Genomic DNA, 17,741 nt, shown 5'->3' on the forward strand with positions numbered 1-17,741 from the left:
GACAGGAAAGATAAAGATTCTCAAGGATGTTCAGGTTCTATGATTGACCAAATCCTCCTGCAAGATGCAAGGGAAAGCGAAAAGATAAAAAAGGGACCAATGCCTGGATCTGGCCTACAGGTGCTGAATCCACAGTTAGCCACATTTATGTGTATATGGCCTCTATATGTCATGTCAGCTTGTTCTGCTAATATTGTGATGTCTGGATCTTCAGTGTGGCTTTAGTAAAAGCTGTGAAGGTTTCACTTCACTAGGAAAGTAGTTCATTGTCAGCTTTCTGAGAAGCTCTGAAGGATATCTGAATGTCTCAAACAAAAGACGTGGATGGAGTTTGGGTCGCCAGAGTATTTAGTGTCCCATGACTATTAAGGATAACCTCATCTTTTTTTTCTTAATCATATTATTCGCACATATGCAGCGTGTGAGAAAGATAAGAAAACCAAGACATGAAGAATCAAGTGAAAATTAATCATTTATTTATTCTGAAGTATAGGAGAGAGAGAGAGAGAGAGAGAGAGAGAGAGAGAGAGAGAGAGAGAGAGAGAGAGAGAGAGAGAGAGAGAGAGAGAGAGAGGGCAGGAGGGAGAGAGGTTTGCAGAAAGACTATCAGATTCCTAGAGTCTATGGTGCAAGCATTTCAAAGTAACTACAGAAACTGTGTAGGTTGCTTTATGTTTCCTAATATTCTGAGGTGTTCCAGAACCTGAGACACAACATAGCCCAACATTTTATTTTTTTTCTTCAATCCAGCCACATATCTGTAATTTCTCCTCTTATTAGTGTTAATATAATCTGCAATACATGATTTTCTCTTTTTTAAGAATTTATTAAAATTGATTTTTATATAATATTTCAAATGATGTGTTTAACAAACAAGTATTCAAGAAGGGAATTTCTATATACAATCTCTGGCACTTAGATTTTAGAACATAATTAGAATTAGGCTGAGGATTTGTATGTCACAGATACATATTAATCTATGTAATAAAACATTATGTCTATAGAGTCATAAATTTTCATGACTATGTAGTTGTGTTTATATTTCCAATACCATGTCCATAGCATTGTGTATGCAAATATTGAGTCCTCACACTTGTACTATTTGGGTCTAATAGCCACATATTAAGGATACCATGCAGCTTTTGTTCCTTTGGTCTTGACTTGTTTCACTCAATATGATTCACTCTAGATTCATCCACTTTCCTGTATATATATGATTTATAAAGTGGCTGTACTTCCATTTCCTTCTCAATTAGTAACTCTTGGCAATATGACTTTTTACCTCTTCCAAAAGCACAGTATATTTTCAAGGTTAGAAAAACACTGTTTTTTGATAGTAAATTCCCACTTTGAAAATATACTATACAAAAGTCAAAGATGTGCCCGTGACTTCTTTCACTAATAGAAAGTGAAGAATATGTACTGGTTCTGAAACCAAAGTTATTGTCCATGAATGATTCTGTTAGGTATCAGAGAACTCTGCGTGAACTTTACATGAAAAAGTTCTACACTATGCTGGGTAAGGATAAGAGACTATCCAGGGAATAAACTATCCCATTTCAATCCAATGCAAAAATCAGCCAGTTCCCAAGATGATCCATCAACTGGATGCAGACACACAGCAAGCCCAGCCTACATCTACTGAGCCAGGTTGGTTTAGCAGAAACAGCTGACCAATCAATATGTTCCTAAAATTAAAAAAATAGATGTTGCTTTGAAATTAGTTTGAATTTTTTATTTAGAAATATTGCCATTTTATGGCCAAGATCAGGAAAACGAATGACAACAGATGCTGGAGGGGATGTGGCCAGGAGGGATCACTACTACACTGTTGGTGGGAGTGCAAACTCGTTCAACCACTATGGAAAGCAGTGTGGCAGTTCCTCAAAAGGCTAAACATAGAACTCCCCTATGACCCAGCAATTCCACTACTTGGCATTTACCCAACCACCCAGAAACAAGGACATACTAAACCCACTAGCACAACAATGTTCATTGCAGCACTATTCACCATAGCAAAGATATGGAACCAACCTAGATGTCCCTCAGTTGATGAGTGGATCAACAAGTTGTGGTATTTGTACACAATGGAATTCTATGCTGCTGTCAGAAAGAATGACATCGCCCCATTTGTTAGGAAATGGAAAGACTTAGAAAAAATCATATTAAGTGAAGTAAGCCAGACTCAAAGGAACTTAGGCTCAATGGTTTCCCTCATTCGTCATAATCAGTAGAAACCTTGGCTCTACTAGCAGAGATTTGCAATAGAGCAAACTCTTGATACATAAGGACATATAATGTGAAGCTAATTGAAAGGACCTCCAGGATAGTGAAACAAAAGCTATATAATGAATGATTGTTGTCCTTAATGTACTATGTTGTCTCTCATCTCCTTTGCTGTCCCTTGGTTATCTCATGTTGGTATAGTATCTCACTTTGTTATCTGATATATGGAACTTATTTGTATTTGGGTATTTGAAATTTGATAGGGAAGGGGGGAAAACCAAGACGGGTGGGGGGTTTGGGGGGGGATGGAAACGGGTACCAAGACATGTGAAAGGGTATCAATGTATGTGAATTAATGCACCTTCTATCTGGCAAATATCATGTAACCCTTTTACTAATTACAATAAAAAAAGAAAAAAAAAGAAATATTGCCATTTTGTCCTTTCTGAATTGAGTCTTCATAAGACATTCATTAATTAAGGTAATATTTGAGTTTACGTGTCATGAAATAGAATCCCAACTTGTGACACTTTCCTAATTCAGGATTGTATTATCTCTTGTGTGATGCTGTTAATATCTCCTTACTAACTCCCCTTCCTTTCATTCTGTTCTGCTTCTAATTCTTTTTTCCAAAATGCTATTTCATTATGAATGTCTACTTGTGACTTCTTTCCTTAAAAACCTTCATTCATTTTCATTTCACACACAGTAAGCCTTATATTCCATTTTATATATAATCACTTTTCTACTGATTGCTGTGGTGCATTCCCACAACACAAAACTATTCATCTTTAATGTTGTAATCAAAATTTTAAGTTATGATTTCTGTTGTTCTTCTTGTGTGAATTCCCTTATCTGTCTTGTCAACCTGTCAGCTTTTTACTTATTCTTCAGTGTGTATCTCAGATGAAATCTGCACTGGTTAGAAAGTTGTCCTGCTTTATTTGAAATAGAATGAAATATACCCCATCTCTTTCTCTGGCATGACTTTCTTACACAGAACTACTTATTCTCTATTGCATTCCTCGTTTACCTACTCAGAATAAGTGAATTCTTTAAATGCATGAATTCCACTTCTATTTACGTTTTAATCCTTGGAATCTAGGACAATTCATATAAGAAATCATACACTTAATATTGTGCATGATACTAAGGAACCAACTCAAATTAATAAAGTTAGAAATGAGAAAGTAGATATTATCACAAATAGCAATAAAATTCAGAGGATAATTAGAGAAGGATTTGAAATTTCATATTTGAATAATCTGGAAAATCTAAAAGACATGGATAAATTTCTAGTACATTTGACCTCCCAAAATTGACCAAAGGAATGCCAGTTTCTTAGTACTATGATGAAATTGATAAGATATAATGAAAACTACAATGAGATTTAATTGGTAATGATATGTATCCAAATGGAGCCCAGGACCAGATGGAATCACAGATGAAAGGACAAACTAAATTGATAATTTTCAACTATTTCATAAACTAAAGTGAAGGAAGGCTATTAAATGAGTTCTATGAAGTTAGTATTACCTTAGTTCCCAAAGTAGATAAGGACATAACAAAAAAGAGAGAGAAAATTACAAACTAATTTTCTTGGTGATCATAAATATAAAAGTCTCAATAAAATACTTGCAAAGTAAATTAACAACGTATAAAATCATTATCAAGTTGTTTTTATTAAAGGGGTAGAAGGATGATTTGGTATATGTAAACATCAATAAATATCATAAAAAAATAAAGGAAAACATTTTAATAATTATATCAATAAGTGCAAAAACAGCCTTCGAAAAAAAAATCCAATGTTCCATTATGATTAAAGCTCTGAGGAGAATAGAAAAGCATCATTTACTGAAAAAGTTGTACAAAATGCCATAAACTGTAATCCTGTAGAAAACATTGTACTAAATGGAGATAAACTGAAAGCACTTATTCTGAAGCCAGGAAGGAGAAAAAAGTATCAATTCTCCTTATTTTTATTAAGAATATGATTTGAACAAGATGAGGAGTGGGGGTGGGGGGGAGGGAAACGGGGACCAAGACATGAGAAAGGGTATCAATGTATGTGAATTAATGCATCTTCTATCTGGTGAATATAATGTAACTCTTCTATTAATTATAAAAAATATATGAAAAAAGAATATGATTTGAGTTCCTAGTCAGAGCTTACTAAAAAATTAGAATACACATAGGTAAAGAACAACTCATACTATACCTTTTTTTGCAAATAATAGGAGTCAAAGATTCTCCCTCCCCCAAAATTCTTAGATATAATATCAACATAGAAACCAATGATGAACAAACAGACATATAAATCAGAAAAACAATCCCATTCAAATCAACCTCAAAAAAATAAACCATAAAAACTAGTAATAAACTTAACCAAGGAAGTGAAAAACTCTACAGTGAATATTATAAAACATTTAAAAAAGAAATTAAAAAAGTTATAGAAAATACAAAGCTTTTCCTTGTTCATGATTGGCAAATCATTATTGTGAAAATAGAAAAATCTCAAAAGCAATCTTTAGATTCAGTGTAATACCGACTAACATTTCAATGTCATTTGTTTCACAGAAATAAAAATCAGACCCCATGTAGTCACAGCAACCTGGAGCAAAAGAAGCAGTGGTGATCTGAAATGATATCCCAGAGCCAGAGTAAGGAAAGTAGCATGTTACTGACACAAAAATGGACACATTTACCAGTAGGCGAAAACAGAAGTCCCAGAAATAAGCTCATATTAATCCAGATATCTCATTTTTGGCAAGATACCAAAAAAGTCAGAAAAAAAGACAGTACTTTCAACAAGTGACGTTAGGAGAGTTAAATATTCATATATCAAAGACTGGAATTAGACCCTGTCTCAAACTATATATAATTAGTTCAAAATGTTTTAAAGGTTATAATCAATGACTTGAAACTTTGAAACTACTATTTGAAGACATAAGGAAAACGTGGTGATTTAGCCATAGGCAATGACTTTATGAACAGGACCCCTGTGGCTCAGAAAAGAAATAAGGATTGGCAAATGGTGCTGCATCAATTGAAGAAAAATTCTGTCCATCAAAAGAAATATCAGAATCTAGGGACAACCCATAGATTAGAAGAAAATATTTGCAAGTTGTTCATCAAAGGATTGATATCCAGAATATCTAAAGAGATTATAAAATTAAACCTCAAAAACAGATAATAATGTAAATGTCGTAAAATAAATTTGATTAAAAGTTATGATATATGTTGATAAAAAATTAAAAACAATTTTTTGACTGTAGACTATATTGAATTTTTAGAACTTTGTTGTAATTCAGTAGTTTAATATTCCCACTGGCACATAAGTGCAATAAAAATATCTGAACTAATAAAATCTTCATATATTCTTCAACTATAACAGATTTTGAATAAAATTCTAATGAAAATATAAAGGTCATATTGAACATAAATATATTCACAATAAAACTAGAGTTATGGAAAGTTCTACTAGTTAACGGCAATTAAAGCAATCAAGAGTACAGACTCAAGCCCTTACACCAACTTGTTCTGACTTACTACTACATCAAATTTATCTAGAGATGAGCCATGGATATAATTTCTACAAAGAAATTGAAGCCAAAAATCTCAACCATTTTAAAATCAATGAGATAGCAACATAAATTATGATAGCCAATTTAATGTTTTCCTAAAAAAGCAGAATGTTCCCATTTTTCTGCCTATATTTATTGTCTCTCTCTCTCTCTTCCTTCATTTCTCCTTCCTTCATTCCTTCCTTCCCTTCCTTCCCTTCCTCCCTCCCTCCCTCCCTCCCTCCCTCCCTCCCTCCCTCCTTCCTTCCTTCCTTCCTTCCTTCCTTCCTTCCTTCCTTCCTTCCTTCCTTCCTTCCTCTTTCCTTCCTTCTTTTTTCCTTCTCTATGGCTTTTTTCTTTTTCCTCCTGTCTCTCCTTCTTTCTTTTTTTATTGTAATTACTAGAAGGGTTACATTATATTCACCAGATAGAATGTGCAATTCTTCACAACTCTCATTCTTTCTTTATCCTTTTTTATTTCCTTCTTTTGATCTTTGATGAAATTAGTCACAACATTTTAGTTTTGTTGTTGTTTAATCTGTGAATAGATTTTTTTCAGAAACATTTTTACATTAAGATTGATATTTTGAAATATTTCAAGACAGTGTAGTATAAAACATTGAACAAATCTTTTCATCTTTTTTCTTGTGAACTTAATTTGATGAGTTCTGAAGAAGAAAGTCCAATCCATTTGATTTCTTTTCAAATTATAGTCACCATATAGCTGGAGTCATAGCTAAGACTGAATTTGTTTTCATAATTATTTTGACCTCTTTCTCAAAACATTAAGACTCTCAAAGATTTAGAGGAAGAATCCACTTGTAATGTACACTCAGTCATGGTTTTACAGTATGAGTACTCCCACCATTTGAAGACATTAAAAGCAAAAAGTTTTTAATTACTGTTTGTTTGTTTTAGCTCCTCTTTCAGGGAAGCAGAGTTTAAGATCTTAACTTCCCAAACTGGTCTGCTGAAAAGAACAAGTTTATCATTGCTGGCTCAGAGACAAAGCACTAAAACAACAGTAGAAAAGCAATATTAAAAATTGTAAAGGAATGACATGGGAAAATCAACAGTTTTCTATAATGACTGATAATGATTGTGTAAATTTATTTTGTTTATAATTTTCTTCTTTGAACAAGTCACTTTTGCTGCTATAGATGCTTTTTATGAAGCAGCTCCATTCTAGGCTAGGGCTACTGATTAATCATCATATTTTGTGGTAGTCAAGAAAGAATAGAAGTCATTATCTGGTTATTTAAATTAATACACAAAAAATGAGGATACAATTTACAAACTGCCTGTCTTAGCATTCACATGTGTTCACCATATGCTCTCTGCCTCTGCTTCTCTCTCTGTCTCTGTTTCTCTGTCTCTGTCTCTGTTTATTTGTCTCTGTTTCTTTGTCTCTCTCTCTGTCTCTCTCCCTCTCTCTCTTTCTCACACACACACACATGTACTCATTCACAATTCAGTAATATGAACAGTTTGGTTAAATTTTCATTTAGAGTTACTGCATACAACATGTATTTGCTATGATTACCTGTGCATATCTGTATTTTTTTTGCCAGTCTTGGGGCTTGAACTCAAGTCCTGGACAATATATTGAGTGTTCTCAAGGCTAGCGCTATCATGTTAGCCACAGCAACACTTCCTGCTTTTTCTGTGTATGGTGTAAAGTTGGAATTGAACCCAGGGTTTCATGCATGATAGGCAAGCACTCTACCACTAGATCACACTCCTGGCAGCATTTTTGTATTTTTATGTACTTGTTAGTCATCACTAATTTCTTCATTGGATTATTCAACAAATCTAATATTACTGTATCCAACATTTTTGAAAACTATAAAAACCCAATCGTCAAATACATGTATATGTATATGTCTGTGAAAGTGTGTGTGTGTGTTTGTGTGTGTGTGTGTGTGTGTGTGTGTGAGAGAGAGAGAGAGAGAGAGAGAGAGAGAGAGAGAGTAGTGGTATATGTTTGTGTTTTCAAATTCCTCCTAGGAATAAGTCACACTAATTTTCCCAGCCTGCTTTGCAAACAGACTTAGCCATGTGACTCAACAGACCCTTATAAATTCCCATAACTTTCTCTGGAGCTTTCTTTCTTTAAAAGCTTAATACAGGGACAGAAGTGCTGGCATACTGGATAGAGTTTAGTACCATCTTGGAATATATAGTGTGAAACTATCTCAAATCAAACAAAATTTTAAAAAACCTAACTATTGAATGTATCCCTAAGCAATTTAGCTGTGTGTTGTATTTTGATCTTTTAGTTATTGAAATAAGTCTTACATGTCTTGCTTCCTTTGGTCACTATTATCTATATATAAGGTTTGCCTGTGTGGTCTTATATGGATATATTGTAAGTTTTTCTTTTTTTAATTAACTTATTTTCATTATAAGAGAGTGAGGTAAAGGGCTGGGAGTTTGGCCTAGTGGTAGAGTGCTTGCCTAGCATGCATGAAGACCCGGGTTCAATTCCTTGGTACCACATACATAGAAAAAAGCCAGAAATGGTGCTGAGACTCAAGTGGTAGAGCTCTAACCTTGAGAAAGTCTAAGGACAGTGCTCAGGCCCTGAGCTCAAGCCCATGACTGGCAAAAAAAAAGTGAGGTAAAAGGGGTCACAGTTTCATAAGCCAGGTTTTGGGTACATTTCTTTTTGAACACTCACCTCTTCCCTCATTTTCTCCATTTTTCCATCCCAAAACTTTCCCTCATAGATCATATAATGCATTTTCAACATAATGTCTAGCGAGTCTATCTGCTGCATTTGTTCATCCTTTGTGCCACCATTTCTGTGCTCTCCTTACCCTTCCCCAAACAGATATACTCACATATAAGACAAAAGGTACAGGAAACAAAAACAGTGATGAAAGACGAAAAAAAAACCTAAACTAAACACCTCTTGTTTCCATTTCTTGGAGTCCATTTCAATAAATACCATTTCATGTGATCATATGCACATAGCTATTGAGCCCTTGTGACCCTCTCCTAAGAATGTCCTCCTGTGGTCTCACTGAGTGAATATGCAAAAAATACATTCTTAAGTTATTGGGTATAGTATTTCACATGTGCTCAGGACATCTATTTTGTTAAGCATATTGTTCAATTCTTCATTGAGCTTCTCTTTTCTTAAAACTGAATATGAGTATAAAATAAAATAGCTGGGATTGGCAAAAAAACATTAAAGATAATGATAGAATTTGGCGGATCAAAAATACATACTCAGAGTACTATCATAATTATAATATATTCAACAGAGAAATATATCTGAATGAGAAATGAAAGCGCATACATTTATAACTGGTGATTACATTTGTAGACTGGTGACTACAAATTAAATTCACATCATTTACATCAAATAACCATCTGGTGTGTTAAAAAATGGACACAGCAGGGCCGGGAGTTTGGCCTAGAGGTTAAAGTGCTTGCCTAGCATGCATGAAGACCCGGGTTCAATTCCTCGGTACCACATACATAGAAAAAAGCTGGAAGTGGTGCTGAGGCTCAAGTGGTAGAGCTCTAGCCTTGAGAAAGTCCAAGGACAGTGCTCAGGCCCTGAGTTCAAGCCCAGGACTGATAAAAAAAATAATCAAAAAATGGACACAGCAAAGAAATAAAGTAGTTATTTTAGCATATAGTTTTCTTTTTCTTCAATATGTAATGGGTGTGTGGTTTTTCTTAATTCCTTTAGATAGTACAAGAAAGTTTCATTCTAAACATTTTAGGGTGGTTTCTCCAGCCCTCACACCCTGATCTCAATCTTTCTTTGTATCTGCCTGGCTCTAGAACCCTGTCCTTCCGTCCAGCTTCTTTCCTTTTCTAGATGTGCCTGCTTCTCTCACACTTGAGGTTTCAGGCACACTTCTGATCTTTCTAACCATTTTCTTAGCTGGCTCCTTAGACTTCCTGTTTGCTGAGATGCCTTTCTTGATGGATCCAGGCTTCTGCTCTATTGTGAAGAGGTTTTGTCCTTCCTCTCTCCTGTGACATTTTGCTCTGCAAGCTAACAATGCTTTGTGTTTTTCATCTTCTGCAGTAGATTCTATGAGACAGAGTCCTTGTTTTTATTGTAGCTCCAAAAGAACAGATTAAAGCACAAAACAGATGGTCTGGAATTATGTTAACTTGTAGTGTTGATACATACCAGCAATAAATTAACAAAAATTAGATGTGTAATGAGGAGCCAGGTGCACAGTTTTCCCATAGTAAAATAAAACTTCATCAACAAATCAAAACATGTTTCATAGCAGAGCATTTGATATTAATCTTTATAAAAGTTTTATAGTTTAAAATCAGTATGTGGCTCAGAATAGATGTAAAATACATATCATTAGAAGGAGGAATAAATACTATAGTATTTGGGAGCTCAATTCCACTAACAATATAGACAATTAAAATCTTGGGTTTAGTTTTGTGAAAAAGAGAAATTTATTTACCTCTACAAAACTTCAATGTTCCTATCTTTAAGGCAAGGTTAACACTGCATTTTGGGTTGTTGGAAGAGTAAAGGGAGCTGTGCCCCAGAGTATTAAGTATTTAGTAGTTACTCTTATTCTGATAATAATAGATTAAAGCAATATTTATTGATCATGTTTAGCTGAAATATGTTGATTAGTGTTCAGCCTGTTCTCATAGGACACAATCACCTTTGAGAAAAATGTATCTTAGGAAAAACTTAGACTATTGACTTTGTCTACAGTTGGTAATGTTTCCTAAATGTTTGTTTTCTTTATACATAGACATATGGAATATTGTGTGGTAATTCAACACATGTGTGCAACATGTAACAATGAAACCAAGGCAGTTAAATTTTGTATCTCTTTAAATATATTACTATTTCAATTTAACACATATTTTTGTACACATATATGGGATACAGTATGATATCCTGATGTACAGTAGAACATATATATTGGTCAAATCAAGGGAATTAATAGTTCCTTTTCCTTATTATATGATTGAAAGCTTTAAGTTCCTTCTGGTTGATAGGTTATTATGAATTATTGTCACTCACTATTCTGTAAAGCATTAGAACTTACTTTTACCTAACTACTGTTGGGTACTTATTAACCAGTCTCTCACTATTCCCAATTACCCATGTTTTTTGGAGAGCATTACTCATGTAGACACTTTCTATGTTCTATTTAGATTATTAACTCCAGTAGGTTCTCAACTCCTCTAAATCTGAAGGTCCATATTAGATTATTCTTCCCCTTAGTTTTATTTTTAATTTTTTATTGCCAGGAAAATGTATAGAGGGGTTATAATTATATTCGTCAGATAATGGGTACATTACTTCTCAAACCTTGATACCCTTCTTATGTTTTTGTCTCCATTTCCCTCCCCAACCCCTCCCAACTATCTTGTTTTCTCCCCTTCCCTTTCCTATTTCAACTAAAAAAGTAGATGCATATACAATATACTAGGTACAAGGTCAGATACAGTAACAATATGAGTTTAACCATAATGGCAAAAAAAGAGAAGAGAAATAACATAGTACATTAAGAACAATAATCACACAAGATAAAGCTCTTGTTTCCATATCCTAGAGTTCCTTTCATTTAGTCTCATCTTAGATGACCTTAGCTAAGTTTTTTTTCTAGTCCTGAGGGCTTGAACTCAGGGCCTGACCACCAGCTTGGGCTTTCTCACAGATAGAGCTCTACCACTTGAGCCAGAGCACACTTCCAACTTTTCTATTTATGTGGTACCGAGGAATCAAATCTGGGTGGTTGTACATACTAGGAAAGTAATCTACCACTAGGCCAAACTCCCAGCCCCCCACCTTAGTCTTGTCTGTTAAGAAATCTCATGATAGGATTTCTACATTGTAGATTTCTACATTTTGCATAGATACTATAATTAAGCCTTTAGGAACAAAGATAATAGAATAAAAATAAAAACATCTATGGGATATTTTGGAATACTTCATATGTTTTGTATATTAATTACTAAGGTGACTTGATAACATTTATATGTTCATTAAATAGAAAACACCAGACTTTATTCAGCCCTTTCCTTGTTCTTTCTCTTTTATAACTTTCTATTAGTGAAGAAAGGGGTTATGTGGCAATTACAGTAATGAGTGATGAGAGCTTCCAGTGGAGAAGGGCTTCTTGCAGCAGTTAAACAGAAAATTAAAGCTGGGCACAAATGGCTCACCCCTGTAATCCTAGCTACTCAGGAGAATGAGATCTGAAGACCTAGGTTCAAAGCCAGCCCAGGCATGGAAGTCCATGAGACCACCAGAAAACCAGAAGTGGTGCTGTGGTTCAAGTGTTAGAGTGCTAGCCTTGAGCTGAAAAGCTCCGGGACAGTGTCCAGTCCCAGAGTTCAAGCCCAGCAACCAACAGCAATAGGGAATTGAAATTCAAGAACTAGTAGCTCTCGCCTATAATTTTAACTACATAGGATGCTATTTGAGAATGCCAGTTAAAAGCCAGCCTGGGAAGAAAAACTCTCCAGACTCTATCTCCAAAATAAATAGCAAAAAGAAGACCTGGATGCCTGTCTTAAGAGAATGATGGCCAGCTAAGCAAGCAATCTGAAAACAATTCAAATCCTGCTTTTACCAAAAACATAGAATAGAATAGAGTACAATAAAAACAAACACAAAGTTGACAAATATCCTAGTTCAGGAATCCGTGAGGACTGTGGTATATTACAGTGTAACTACCCCAAACTAACTATAAGAAACTGAAATATGGTAAGAAGCATGTGGTACCCAAATATTTTGTCAGAAGTTAAACAGTATGGTACTTCTGTATTGTCAGGGACCACCTGTGAGGCCAAAGGAAATAAACACGTGTTTGTTCTTATTTACCAAGAGGAATTGCTAATAACCTAAAAGATGCCTAGGGCAAGGAACCATTTCCTTTTCCTTCCTCCCAACTCACATGCTACTTACAACTTTCTTTTCTTTTGAGTCCATATGTTACAAGTGACTTTTTAAAAGAAATGTTACACTACTTCAAGAAGCTAAACAGATACACATCATAAAATCATAGTTCATGTTCATTTTTGCCTTCTTCAGAGGCAAAGAGGGAATTGGAAGGATTTTTTGCCTTTTTCTTTCTTTTTAACCACTAACAGGAGTAAAGTTCAGGCAAGGAGTAAAGATAAAAGAGGAAAAATCCAGTGAAGCAAAAAGGAGATGTAGACAAAAGTGACATTTTTTTTTTCCAAAGTCAGGAAGAGTATGTATTGACAGAGTGTATGTTGCATATATTTACTTAGCCTTAATTGACCACATTCTACATTTTTTTACCTATTTGCCAATTTCAGTTTCCATTATTCCAATCCTAATTACAAGTACTAATTTTCAAATCATATTTTACTTTATCGTATGACCTATAGGATATAGAATGCCTAAGGCAGGGTGAAAGCTGCTGTGGGGACAAAGGTCTTGCTAAGTGAAGTCAGGACAAGTAAGTTTATATAGATGTAGAGTCCCTGAAGGGAGTGAGATAAGATATTAATAACTCAGTTTCAGAGCTATTCAGGTATAATGCTGTCAAAGCTCAGAGTGGAAAGCAGGCCTATTGGTTCTGGTTAAATAGCGATTCATATAGCTACTCAAGCTATTCTAGGAGGAGGATGGTGCTGAATTTGTGATTGACCTGTACAAGAGATGGCTGAACTGATGGTCATTGGTACAGCCAGTTTTCAATGTTAGGCATTCCTCCTTTTATCTGATTCAAGAGAAACCAGATTCTTACATTGTTTTAATGTACTAATGTTATAAGTGGTAATGTTTTATTCACATAAATAGTTTTTATCCTGTACTTCATGGTATGTGTTGGTTGTTGACTCCCACAAACAAAAAGTGTGTCATAAAGCTACTTCTTTTGTGTGTGATGAAACTGGGGCTTGAACTCAGGGATTGGACATTGTTCCTTAGCTTCTTTGCTCAAAACTGGCGCTCTAGTATTCCAGCTACAGCTCTATTTTCAGCTTCTTACTGGTTAATTGGAAAGAAGAATCTCACTGACTTTCCTGACCTTTGTACCATTGTCTTCAGGTCTCAGACTCCTGAGTAGCCAGGCTTACAGGCTGAGCCATTGGTACTCAGCTGAAAACTACTTTTCTTTACAATATAAAGCAACTTAGAGCAGGGCACAGCTTGATTCCCATGTAGGAGAAACACTTCTGTTTCATTTGCTAAGGCAATAAAATATATACCCTCCAAAAAGTAAATATACCGAGTCTAGAGGCATCCACCTTGAACTTCGTATCAGTTGCTTGTACAGAACCTGTTGCTTTGATTATTGATGTTTTTGAAACTCTTTTTAGATTAGCTTAACCACATTGGGTAGCTCCCAGGTATACCCTGATAAAGACTATTTCAACCTTGCTCATTACTGCTCTCTCTACAAGCATTTGTATTTGTGGATAGAGAAAGTATACCCTTCCTTTTCAGTGCCCTGGTAATGGTGACATAAAGAACCCCCAGAGGAATTACAAACATGTGAAAAGCCAGTTTATTTTTCTGGGATCTCTGAATGATCTGCTTTTCTTCTGTTCCTTATCCTTCAACCTAAAAATCCAAAAAAGGATTATAAAAGGATTTTTTTCAGGGGCTTGGCCTAAGAGAATCTAAGTTTTGTTTTGTTATTGTGCTTACTCACATATCTCTAGTTATCATTAGTGTAAGAAATCTTCCTAAAGTTTTGGTATATAAATCTCACCTATTTTTGTAAGAATTTGTCTCTAATTAGCCTAATGAATTCACCATCAAAAGCCAAGTTTTCACACTTGAATGACCTCCAAGATATAGCACCAAAATATATAATTATTCAATGAGTCCAAGCAGAAAAAGACACACTTAATCTCTAACTTCCTAGTTACTGCACCAAATAAGTTCTGAGAGAGTTTAGGACAGCTAAACAACCTCAGTGCTTGCATCTGGCAAGAGAAAAATTCAGGCAAGGTATGACCATACATAAAGATGACAGGAAAGTTTATTAGAAGAATATGACAGGAAAAAGATCACGTGGCATGGATATGCTACAGGGACGATGGATGTTTAGCTTATGTCTGCCATCTTACTTGTTTTTAGTTTCTTGTAGCTATGGAACTTAGCCTAAAGTTAAATTGAGAGAATGGATGGCTTCCTGATTAATGAGTCTTCTTCCTGTTTCCTGGGATGCCAAATTTTTCCTTTTTTTTCTTTTTCATTCTTATGTAGCTCCCCTTCACCATTCATTGCCAGATACATTGTAGTTTATCAGTTTTTCCTGCCATCTGTAAACCATATAGTCCTTAGTTCTCAGGATGATTGATTTTCTGTCACAGAATATTCATGAACAATTATGTAATTTAAATATATATCTATATGTATATATATATGTCTATGTATGTAAATATATATAGTTATATGTTAGTATTTAGAAATGTTCCAGTTGTTTGGCCTATGAAGAAGAATTCCAAATTAGTCTTTGCATTTTCACCCAGTGTTTTGGAATCACATAGACTTTACCTTAAATGCTTCATGTTTTAAATTGCTAAAAGTTTCCAGAAGTGAAAACCACATCTTCATTCTCAATCAATGTTTGGAAAGTTCACCATTAAATACATTGAATATTGCTGCATTTTATCTTGATCATTCAGTACAGCATCTACCTGTGCTTCAGTTTTGGAAAATGACTGTTGAGATCTGATGTTCAAGAGCTTGCAGATTCATCCACTAGGAGAATTAGGACATGAATGCTCTAGAATTTGGATTGGATTTCCTTCTGTCTTCCTTTTTTTTAAATAGTGGGAAAAAGATGTACATTTATATTTAGCCAGCTGGATGCAGTTTAGATGATTCCAATTTTGTTGGCAACATCTAGAGCATCATAGACAGGAGCCAGTCGAACATATATATGCCTTCTTCTCTCCATCAGGCCTGATCAGGGAATTGACCTTAGCCACATCATTGTTATAGAGCTTCTTCACAGCCTGTTTGATTTGATGCATGTTGTCTTTGACAGCCACAATGAACCCAAGCGTGTTGTTGTCTTCTGTCTCCTTCAAGGCTGACTCAGTGGTCAGGGGGAACTTGGGAATCACATAGCCATCAAGCTTGTTTCTCCTCAGAGCACTCTTGCATGGATATTTGGGCTGTCTCCGGAGCCGCAGGGTTTTGGGTTGCCTGAAGATGGGAGAAGTGAGTATCTTCTTCTTTTTGTGGCTGTGGATGCCTTTCAGCACTGCTTTTTTGGCTTTCAAAGCCTTTTCCTTGGCTTTGGCTTTAGGAGGGGCAGGAGCTCCCTTCATAGCTTTTGGCGCCATCTTGGTGAAGAGGATTTCCAGTGTCCTTCTATCTTCCTTTTCAAAAGAATTTTTTTTTAATTATCTCAAGCAGTTGTACAAAGGGAGTGCCATTTTCTAAAACAGTTTACAAATACAGTGGATCTTGATCAATGTATCCTCTTTCAGTATTCTCACCCACCCCTCCCAACGTACCCCCTTCCCTTACTTACCTTATAATGTTAGGTTATGTATTGTTTTTTGTTCATTCAACACCTTCACCCCTCTTTGATCCACCCTTCCTTTACATTTCTCAACTCTGTGATATATAAAATTAATTCTTGCTTGCATTCTCCCCTTTTCCTACTGCTCTCCCTTTGGCCCCACCCTATCATCTTACAAGTGACCCTTTTCTGGTACTTATTTTGTTGGGTTTTAACTTCTTCTTTTTAAAGATTTACACTATTTGCACTCTGTAGAGTCTATTACACTTCAGTTGATTCATTTGTAGCTCCTTGTTATCATCCAGTATGTTTACTTGTAGATTTATAGGGGAATTGTAACTCCCACAAGTGAAGGAAACCGTGTAGCTTGTGTTTCTCTGGGCATATTTTTAAGTGCAAACAGTGGGAGACTTTGCTGCAGGGATTATAGAGCTAGGTTTGGAGAATATTAGTGCTAATATCTATCATAGACCTCCAGAGCAGACAGGCACTTACAATATCCTTCCTTAACTTTTATTATTGTCTACTGTGCTCATTACTTACTGAGCATCAAACACCAGTAGGTAAGCATTGTGATTAATTTTTCCTGTTTTAGTCTCAGTTGTTTGTCTCAGCTAAAGTGGAGTCAAAGCAAAGACTGCCCAAATCCATTTGGCAATTAATTAATGAACAATGCAAATTCCATCTAGGATTAAGTCATGTGATAATCAATTTGTGTGCTTTTTCACGTTTCCATATTTTATGACATGCCTTTTACACTAAATTGCAAGCCTCCAAAGCACTAGAGAAATTTATAGTTTAAATATTTACTATTCATATCTGAAAGTTTGCCTGATAGTTAGTAGTTCTTTAATAATAATTTGTTAATTAAACTAAACAGCCGTGGGATATAGAAGGTGTGAAACACTTTTTCAAAAGTTAGTTTTCTACTCACTTTCATGTAAGATTTGCTAGATGGGAGGCTCTCCATCATATCCGGAGGGTGGAAATGTTGTGCTGAAGATTTTCCTAACAGCAATAGAAATCCTTGCTGACTGAAACATGATCAAGTTGACTGAGACTCTGATAAAAAAAAAAGACTCACTCAAACTACCCAGAAATTTAAATTTCCTAAACCTTGGCACAGCCACTCACTTCTCTCTATTCCAGATGAAAGTTTTTTTTTAAATGACATAGCTAAATTGTCTGGAAGTCTAAAAAAATGGAGGTTCATTATGATTTTAATAATATACCACTACAGTACATCAAGCCAAACTAGAGACAGAAATGTTAATATCAATTTGATCTATCAGTTGTAATTTTATATTGATCTTCCGATTTGGCAGCATCAAGTAGACATCCAATTGTAACAAGACTAGAACTTCCTTATAGACTAGTAACCGTAATCATCTGTTATAATTTCATTTCTGTGGAATAAGATGGGCACCAGGAACCTAATCTTAGAGGCCAGCCACAAAGACAGCACCAATTATGATTGTGGGAA

The 17,741-nt window shown here is 35.1% G+C and overlaps 1 pseudogene; it reads right to left on the bottom strand.

Moving 5' to 3' along the window:
- Nucleotides 1-15,590: 15,590 nt before the first annotated feature.
- On the bottom strand, nt 15,591-16,100 carry LOC150046083 (large ribosomal subunit protein uL23 pseudogene; annotated as a pseudogene).
- Nucleotides 16,101-17,741: the final 1,641 nt, after the last annotated feature.

Source organism: Megascapheus bottae, chromosome 26 (assembly GCF_031878675.1).
Source record: "Megascapheus bottae isolate mThoBot1 chromosome 26, mThoBot2.hap1, whole genome shotgun sequence".
In the NCBI taxonomy this organism is placed as follows: Eukaryota; Metazoa; Chordata; class Mammalia; order Rodentia; family Geomyidae; genus Megascapheus; species Megascapheus bottae.